The following is a 10,522-nucleotide window of genomic DNA, read 5'->3' as shown; positions in this document are numbered from 1 at the left end:
TTCTTGTTTGAATCTAGTGTCAAATTCTAAGTTTGGTGTCAATTGCATGTTTTCAAATTTTCTTAAGTTTTCGAAAAAAAATTCATGCGTTGTGTTCTTCTTTGATCTTCAAGTTGTTCTTGATGATTTTCCTTGTTCTGATCTTTAAATTCTCCTGTTTTGTGTCTTTTCTTGTTCTTCATATGCATTTTCAAATCCATAGTGTCTAAACATTAAAAATTTCTAAGTTTGGTGTCTTGCATATCTTTCTTTTCTTAAAAATTTTCAAAAATATGTCCTTGATGTTCATCATCATCTTCAAAGTGTTCTTGGTGTTCATCCTGACATTCAAAGTGTCCTTGCATGCATTACTTGTTTTGATCTTGCATTTTTATGTTTTATTTCATTTTGTTATTTTTCTCTCTCTTCATTAAAAATTCAAAAATAAAAAAATATCACTTTTCAAGTAAATAATACAGAGAAATGAAGATTTAGAACATACAGCAGAGGAATCACAGAGAAAAAGTTGGGCGTTTAGAAAAACGCCCAGTAAGGAAGGAATTCTGGCGTTAAACACCATCCAGGGTATCTGGCTGGGCGTTAAACGCCCAAAGACGTAGCATTCTGGGCGTTAAACGCCAGAATGGATAGCATCCTGGGCGTTTAATGCCAGGATGACACAGGGGAGGTAATTTTGCTTCTAATTCAATTTTTTTTTTAATTTTTCATGTTTTAAATCATAATTTTTAAAATCTTATCTTTCCACATTTTCAAAAATCCTTGCTAACAATTAATGTTTTGATTCAAAAATTTCAAGTTTGTTACTTTCTTGTTAAGAAGGGATCAATCTTTGAATTTTAGAATCATATCTTTTTGTTTCTTGTTAGTCAAGTCATCAATTTTAAAAATCAAATCTTTTTCAATCATATCTTTTCAATCATATCTTTTCAAAATCAAATCTTTTTAATTTCTTTTTCAATCATATCTTTTTCAATCAAATCTTTTTCAATCATATCTTGTTTTAAAATTTTGATTTCAAAATCTCTTTCTAACTCTTTATCTTTTCAAAATTATTTTCAAATCTTTTTCAACTAATTACTATTTCTTATCTTTTTCAAAACCACCTAACCACTTTTCCACTTCCAATTTTCGAATATCACAAACCATTTTTTCAAAAATCCTTTTAATTAACTAATTGTTTTAAATTCTAATTTTATTTCATTCCTTTTACAAATTTTCAAAAACTCTCTCTCTCCTCTCGTTCTATTTTATTTAATTGCTAACATTCCTCCTCCACTCATCTAAAATTTCGAACTCACCTCCTCTCTCTTCTTATTCTTCTACTCCTTTTCCTCTGACACATTAAGGAATCTCTATAACTGTGACATAGAGGATTCCACTACTCCCTTTTGTTCTCTTTTTTTTCATATGAGCAGAAACAAGGATAAAAACATTCTTGTTGAAGCTGATCCTGAACCTAAAAAGACTCTGAAGAAGAAGCTAAGAGAAACTAAAGCACAACACTCTGGAGAGGACCTTTTAGAGAATTTTGAAAAAGAAGTAAGCATGGCAGCCGAACCCAACAATAATGCAAGAGATGCAAGGAAGATGCTTGGTGACTACACTGCACCAAATTCCAACTTCTACGGAAGAAGCATCTCAATTCCTGCCATTGGAGCAAACAACTTTGAGCTTAAGCCTCAATTATTTTCTCTAATACAGCAGAATTGCAAGTTTCATGGACTTCCATCGGAAGATCCTCATCAGTTCTTAGCTGAATTCTTCCAAAATTTGTGATACTATTAAGACCAATGGGGTTGATCCCAAGGTCTATAGACTTGAGCTTTTCCCTTTTGCTATAAGAGACAGAGCTAGGATATGGTTGGACTCACAACCTAGAGAAAGCCTGAACTCTTGGGACAAGTTGATCAATGCTTTCTTGACCAAATTTTTTCCACCTCAAAAGATGAGCAAGCTTAGAGTGGAAGTCCAAACCTTCAAACAGAAGGAAGGTGAATCCCTCTATGAAGCTTGGGAAATATACAAGCAATTAACCAAAAGGTGTCCTTCTGACATGCTTCCAGAATGGAGCATCATATGCATATTCTATGATGGTTTGTCTGAATTGTCTAAGATGTCATTGGACCATTCTGCTGGTGGATATCTTCTTCTGAAAACCCCTGCAGAAGCTCAGGAACTCATTGAGATGGTTGCAAATAACCAGTTCATGTACACTTCTGAAAGAAATCTTGTGAATAATGGGATGACTCAGAAGAAAGGAGTTCTTGAGATTGATACTCTGGATTCCATATTGGCTCAGAACAAAATATTGACTCAGCAAGTCAATATGATTTCTCAGAATCTGACTGGATTGCAAGCTACATCTGGCAGTGCTAAAGAAGCCTCCTCTGAAGGAAAAGCTTATGACCCTGAGAATCTTACAATGGAAGAGGTGAATTACATAGGAGAATCCTATGGAATCACCTATAATCCTTCATGGAGGAATCATCCAAATTTCTTATGGAAGGATCAATAGAAGCCTCAACAAGGCTTCAACAACAATAATGGTGGGAGAAATAGGTTTGCAAAATCAAACCTTTTCCATCATCTTCTCAGCAGCAGACAAAGAATTCTGAGCAGAGCCTCTCTGCCTTAGCAAATATAGTCTCTGATCTATCTAAGGCCACTCTCAGTTTCATGACTGAAACAATGTCCTCCATCAGAAATTTGGAGGGACAAGTGGGTCAGCTGAGTAAAAGAGTTACTGAAACTCCTCCTAGTACTCTCTCAAGCAATACATAAGAGAATCCCAAAAGAGAGTGCAAGGCCATAACCACATCCAACGTGGCCAAACCTGGAGAGACTGAAAAGGCAGTGATTTCTAGTGAGGAAGACCTCAAGGGACCATAGAGATTCCACTGAACCGACAGATGATTAGCCCTGTGGTAGCTGTGCCTGGTATTTTTCATCCGAGACGAGAAATCCAACAGTTTATTAGCCGTACAGAGACTGTAGCCGGACCATTTTTACTGAGAGGATCATACAGCTTGCCATGGAAGGGAGAAGGCATGATTGGATGAAGGCAATAGGAAAGAAGAGGTTCACAGGCAACAAAGCATCTCCAAATGCTTATTTGAAATTTCCACCAATGAATTACATAAGTATCTCTATGTTATTTTCTGCTTTATTTATCTTTTAATTGTCAAATCCTTATAACCATTTGAATCTGCCTGACTGAGATTTACAAGATGACCATAGCTTGTTTCAAGCCGTCAATCTCCGTGGGATCAACCCTTACTAACGTAAGGTATTACTTGGACGACCCAGTGCACTTGCTGGTTAGTTGTGCGGAGTTGTGAAAAGTGTGATCACAATTTCGTGCACTATAAACCGAGAGTAGTTAAACCTCGGGTTGTCTTCCCTATGAACTAATGCCAAAGAGTGCATACAGTTTTGGTTGTGGAAAGTAAAGGGTGTTTTTTCAATAAGGAAGCAAACAATTAAGAAATGAAAGAACAAGACAAAATTGCAATTAATAAACTAATAAAGGAATAAACGAACTATGTATGTAATATAGACAAGTAATGCTATAAAGTGATGGAAAAGTGGTTCAAAATATAAATGAAACCTTGACTTGGGATGAGTTATGGATATTCCCTTCCTTGCCATAACCACAACTATGATAATTATGATGGATTAATCTCACTAAGTCAACCCTTAACATCGAAGGATATTTCAAGTGAGCATAATTATTATTAATCCACAAATTCTAGGCAACTTACCAAATTAATTGGTAAAAAGCTAGTGTTAGTGGAAACAATAATAACAAACAACCCAAGAATTATCACTAAATATTGGACATTATGACTCTAGTAATCCATAGACGCATTTCCCCCAAGCCAAGAGGTGGAAATCTACCCTATAACTATGATTGACATTTCATCGAACACATAGTGGGCATAAACATAAAACATGGAAAAATTGGTAAATTAATGAAAGCTATGAATCACAAATGCTCAAAATCAATAAAAGCAACTCAAACAAACATGCAATGATAATCAAACATCAAATTAACAACCTAAAAATCCAAAATTGCAAAACTATATATATATATATATATATATATATATATATATATATATATATATATATATATATATATATATATATATGACAAGAGAGATGAAAATAAAAGAAAGTGTAGAACAAGTGGTATAATAAAAGTGAGAATTAAAGAAATACTTACAATAAAATTGCTATAATCCCAAATCAAAACTTGAAGTATAAAATTCTACAAAACCCTAATGAAAACCCTAAGAGAGAATTGAGAGAAAACCTAACCTAAACTACCCTAAAACTACTCCTAATAACTATTCTATGAAGTATGGTAGTGTATGGTTTGATATATGGTTGCTTGCCCCTCCTTTATAAGCTCTAAGCCATTAGAAATGGGCCAAAAAGCCCCCAAAATGTGAGTCCACGTGACATTTTAATGGACGCACGCACTGGTACCTGTGCCTACGCACAGGTCTGTGCGTACGCACACATGCTGATTTTCCTCCTGTGCGTACGCACAGAAGTTGTGCATGGGCACACTTGCTGATTTCCATTCTATGCGTGGGCACAGACCCGTGCGTAGGCACAGGTGCTGATTTAGACCCTTGTGCGTGGCACAGAAGGTGTGCGTGGGCACAGGCTGAAATGCTTCTCTCCTTTGATTTCTTCATGTTTTCTCCCAATTCCATGCTTCTCTTCCACTCATATCAAGCCATTCCTACCTATTACACCTCAAATTACTCATCAAACATATCAAGGTATCGAACGGAATCAAAGTGGAATAAAATTGATTCAATTAAGCTCAAAATAGCATGTTTTTACAATTGGACATAATTTAGAGAGAAAACACAAAAGCATGCTATTTATGTGAATAAATGTGGGTCTATATGATGAAATCCACTCAAATGAAACCAAAATATATCGTCAAATATGGATTCATCAATTCTCCCACACTTAAACAATAGCATGTCCTCATGCTAAGCACATACAAAGGAGAAGGATAAAAAGGCAAGCAACTTATTCAATGCAAATACTCATATGCATGCAACTATGCTAAATGCTATCTATCTATATCTATACTATGACTCCTATTGAGTTTGGCAAAAACAAACAAGAGAATTCCAATCAGTCCAAAATAAAACCTTGGGGCTAAGGTAAGAAAGTATAGCAATATGATCATTTTCCAAAGAATTGAATTGAGATTTTCAAACTAGCAACCAAACAACTTGCAATAAGATACAATATTAGGGACAAGAACATAGAATTGAGCAATCGAACCCCTCACCAGATGTGTATTCACTCTATTTGCTCAGTGCTTAGGGCTTAATCACTCAATTCTCATTTAATCATGTTTTTCAAAGATTTGCAAGTCATCTAACAATCAACTAATATCTGATACATGAAAAAAAATATCATGAGGTCTTTGGAGGGTTGTAATGGGGCAAGGGTCAAGCTAGAACAAATATGGTTAAGTGGACTGATAAACCCATATTTTATGATATATATTATGCTCAATTTAAGTGATTTATTCAACCCTTCACCTACTTATTCATGTAAATTGCATAGTTTTGCTTTCCCTTCCTTATTATGTGACATATGTGAAATACATATTTTCTATGCTTTAAAAGTAATTATTTTAATTACCCTTTATTACCATTCGATGCCGTGATTTGTGTGTTGAGTACTTGCAGAGCTTCTAAGGCAGGAATGACTTAAAGGATGGAAAGGAAACATACTAAAATGAAAGGAAAGCACAAAATAGAGTTTTTGAAGAAACTGGCAGTGACGCGAATGCATGGACAACGCGGCCGCATGACCAGCGCAAAAGCGAAGCGACGCGAACGCGTGACTAACACGGCCGTGGGCCTTAAGAAGAACACAGATGACACGGACGCATGATCAAAGCGAACGCGTGACAAGGAAAACTCCAGATGACGCGACCGCGTGACCCACGTGGACGCGTGACGTGCGTGATCTGCAGAATTTGCAGATCTCGTTTCCAGCGATTTTTGGGCCCCTTTTGGCCCAAATCCAAGTCCAGAGAACACAGATTAAAAGATTATAAATGGAGGATTCCATCCATTCATAAAGAAGAAGCTACATGGAGATATAGAACACATTCATAATTCACTTTTTAGGATTTAGATGTAGTTTTTAGAGAGAGAGGTTCTCTCCTCTCTCTTAGAATTAGGATTATGATTTTTAGAACTTAGAAATATTTTTATCTCATCTTTCTATCAGGTTCAATATCTTTTTTTTTTGACTTCTCTTATTTGTTGATTATATATGTTGCCTATTTGGCTTATGAACCATTCATATTAGGATTTTTTTTATTTGATATAAATTGAGGTATTTCCGACTCATGATTGCTTTTCTCTATTTTTAATTTAGATTATCTACTATTGGCTTTGGTTGATTAATTGGTAACTCTTGAGTTGTCAAACTCATCATGATTGGTAATTATTATTCTTGCTGATTAATTTAGATTCCTATAACTCTAGTCTTTCCTTAAGGAGTTGACTAGGACTTTAGGTGTTAAATTGATTTGTCCACTTAACTGACCTTCATAGTTAGAGGTTGACTTAGTGGTAGCAAAAATATAATTCTCATCAACATTGATAAGGATAACTAGGATAGGACTTCCAGTTTTCATACCTTGCCAAGAGTTTTCTTCATTATTACTTTATCAATTTCTGCAAACTATTTCTCTTGCTTAAAACTCTTTTCAAAACCCAAAACCTTGTTTTCCATAACCAATAATAAATCATACTTCCCTACAATTCCTTGAGAAGATGACCCGAGGTTTGAATACTTCGGTTAATTATTTTTATTGGGTTTGTTACTTGTGACAACCAAAACGTTTGTAAGAAAGGACTTTTGTTGGTTTAGAAGCTATACTTGCAACGGGAAATTATTCTGAATTCTAGACCACGCGAAAGTTCTCTCTTCAAAATGGCGCCGTTGCTGGGGAATTGCAAACGTGTGCCTTATTATTGGTTATTGTAAATATTTTTCTTTTACTTGTTTATTTGTTTTTGTTTTCCCTTCTTATTTCTGATAACTACAATGAATTCTCACCCCTCTCGCTTTGAGTTTTGTTCTACTTTTGTTGAAAGGAATGGAAGCTATAACACGACTATGCATCAAGGTCTAAGCAATCAAAGATGGATGGAGCCAAGAGGATCTGATCAACCCTTTAGGCAACAACACCTTCCAAGATATCATGGACAGAGACCATTCTACAATGCATACCCAACTGATAGATTTGGTGGACCCCCTTGTAGCTACCAACAAGCCCCACCCTATGCCCAGAGACCATCCTCTCAACATAGCTTCGAACCGCCACACTCACAAGCTTCTTTTTGCCATTCGCCACCATATGATCCTTATCCGCCCCAACGCCAATCCAATTACTCCCAAGAAACACCACTTCCCTATGCACCATGTCCATATCCATCAAGCCAAGAATCACAGGTTCGCTTCGAAGAATCAGTAGACCAATTTAATGCAACCCTTCATCAACTAGAGCAAGCAATAAATCAATTATCTTCCAAACATTCAGACACTCAACAGACTCCCATGGCTTCATGTGGAGAATCTACTGAAGAACGCAGCACGGAGAAGACACTAGAAACTCCAGTGGACAGCATAGAGCATATGTTTGTACTAGAACAAGTAGAGGACGATGTCATTGTAGAAGAAGAAGAGTTGGTTGAGGATTTAGGAGATGCTGAACCTCCGCAGGAACCTAGAATTATGGAGAATTCCGTTGACGACGTTACAATTAATGATAAGGAGGATAGTGCACAACCCCCAAGGCAGGTATCTTATGAGGAATTGGATGGAATGACCTAAGACTCAAGTTTTCTTGATGATGATAGTCACCACTCAAGTTCTCTTAGTAATGAACTAGCATCCGCGAGTGAATTCTTTGAGACAGAAGAATCTCCCCCAAGTGAATATGAAGATGACGCAGAGGTAGACTTTTCTCAACCTCCCAGTTATGACTCTCAAGTGATGAGGAAGATATCGAAGACTTTGATCAAGACATGGTTGAAATTGAGGAAATTTGCAAGGAAGTAGAGGAATTCACTGAAAACCACAAGGGAGTAGAACTTGCAGAACCACTGGAAACACCTATCCCAAGACCATTACCACCCAACACAAACTTCAAGTGGGTAAAATCCTTGACCTTTATTTTCACTTTTTCACTTGAATATGGTTTACATGAAATAGATGGCCAGCTTAGAGCTCTCTGCAGCTTTAAGAGCAAAAGGAAAATGACTCGCACTCAGAGCTGGTATGCAAGATTCAATGAGGTCTCACACTTCAATTTGAGGTGCAAAGATTGGTGTCAAGCTCAATTGAAAGGATCTCGGAAGCTGTTTGGTCACTGCAGTGAGAATTCAGATTACTTATCACCCGACTGGAAAAACGCAGATCTAGACAAAAACGGGTGTAAAAATAGAGTTTGGGATCCTGGAGTCTATTTTGACATTCAACACCCCTGGAGCCTGGAAACATGTCTGAAATTGCTCAAAGGCCTTACGTATCTTGTTTGGGACCCCAGAGGATGTTGGCATTCCAAACACTGGTGGAGATTTCTGGACGAATTCAAGCACAAGCCACCATAGCAGGAAGCTCATCAAATGTCCAACTTAAGGACTTTAACTAAAAGTGCTAGGTGGGAGACAACCCACCATGGTATAATCGTTCCTTCTCCATTCCACTTTGTTTTTGAATTTTGTTTGAACCTGAATTTTTGCATGACATTCATTGCATTTTGCATTCTGCATACTGCATCAAAATAAATAAAAGAGAGAAAACGTGCACGCGACGCGACAGCATCACTGACGCGTCCACGTCATAAGTGCATTAAAAGGAAAAGGAAAGTGAACAGAAAGTCGCGCTAAAGCGAGGCTGGAAGCGTGCCTTTGGCACAAATCGTTCCACACGACCGCGTGCCCCACGCGATCGTGTCAGTTGCAAAAAATGCCTCCCACGCGTTCGTGTCACCCACACGAACGCGTGATCTGGATATCGGCGTAAAGATCCAACACCCAGAAAGTTGGGCTGGAATCGTGCGGCTATTGTGCGTTTAGCACAAAACAACTCACACGTACGCGTCCCTGACGTGAACACGTCACTTATACAACACCCATCCCACGCGAAAGCGTGAGCGATGCGATCGCGTCGCGCGGATATTATGACCTTCTATATCAAACAGAGAGTTGCGCTAAAACGACGCTGGAATCGTGCGTCTAACACAAATTCCAGCGACGCGGTGGCGTGCGTCACACGTCCACATCACCTATCTTATACCCAACCCACGCGATTGCGTCGACCATGCATCCGCGTCAACCCTATTTCACCCTACTCACGTGATCGCGTCCTCCACGCGTTCGCGTGGATTTGCGATCATTAACCCCAATCCACGCGAACCCTAGCCCGTCGCGTCCCCAAACCCACCCTCTTCCTCTCCTCTGCAACACTCTCTCTCAACCCCGACCACCGCACCGCCGCCAGCCACCCTCGACCACCCAGACACCACCACGACCACCACCTGTAACAACCCTGATTTTCGAGTACGCGAGATCTTTTCTGAAAGTACGAATTTCTCCGGAAGATCAGGAAAGGGAACACCTCTGTTATATCATCAAGCATCTCAATCCTCATTGTCATTATGACATCTTTAAGCCAAAACCTCTTTTGAGGCAAGCTCGACAACGCGGCCACGGAGAACCTAGTTTTTGAACCGTATCGGTTAGGAGTTTTGATTCTAGTTTTCGTAAATAGTCTCTGTTTGACGAACCGGACTCGATTCATGGGAGGAGAGAGATAATAGTATAATATTATCATTATATTAGTATTAGAAAATGCTTGAATGATATCATAAGGTTAGCTAGTCTATTTTTGTTAAAAACAGAAAATCGGTTTAACCGGGTTTACGGTTTACTGGTGCAGCTTAGCACCAGCACTCTCTGATGAATTTAGCAATGCTAAGGCCTCATTATACATGTTCTATTATCATAATAAATATGTTACTAGTGTCATTTATGCTAGTAGCTCAAAAAATAATTTTTAGAGATGTTTTTACGAGTGTTCCGATACACCTAGTTTTAGTAGTTGTACACCAGAGATATTTTAATATTATTTTAATCCACCTCCAAGCCAACCAATCATAACTCACCTTTACACCCCCAAGACCTCCAAGGCTGCCTCATTTGCTCATTGTGGCCGAAAATCACCAAGAGAAAAAGAGAGAAACTTTCATGACCCTTTAATCTTCAAAGTTTGATTTCTTCTGAACTAAAACTCAAATCAAAACTCCGATTTCACCAAAATGATCCTCTCTTCTTCCTCTACATAACCATATAACATATCAAGGCTGGAAATAAGGTGAGATGGCTGTCTCCCTCCCTCTTCAATTCGGTTTTCAAGGAAAACCATGTAAACATGTGTTTTCTTGATGTTTTTCCTTAGGAAT

The 10,522-nt window shown here is 38.0% G+C and overlaps 1 non-coding gene across 1 annotated transcript; it reads right to left on the bottom strand.

The window, feature by feature from the left end:
- Positions 1-1,951: 1,951 nt before the first annotated feature.
- LOC130977848 (small nucleolar RNA R71) lies at positions 1,952-2,059 on the bottom strand. Its single transcript, XR_009085522.1, has one exon. It is a non-coding gene; the product is annotated as a small nucleolar RNA R71 (small nucleolar RNA).
- Positions 2,060-10,522: the final 8,463 nt, after the last annotated feature.

The sequence above is a fragment of the Arachis stenosperma genome, chromosome 4 (genome assembly GCF_014773155.1).
Source record: "Arachis stenosperma cultivar V10309 chromosome 4, arast.V10309.gnm1.PFL2, whole genome shotgun sequence".
Taxonomy (NCBI): domain Eukaryota; kingdom Viridiplantae; phylum Streptophyta; class Magnoliopsida; order Fabales; family Fabaceae; genus Arachis; species Arachis stenosperma.
This window is presented reverse-complemented; position numbering and strand designations above follow the sequence as displayed.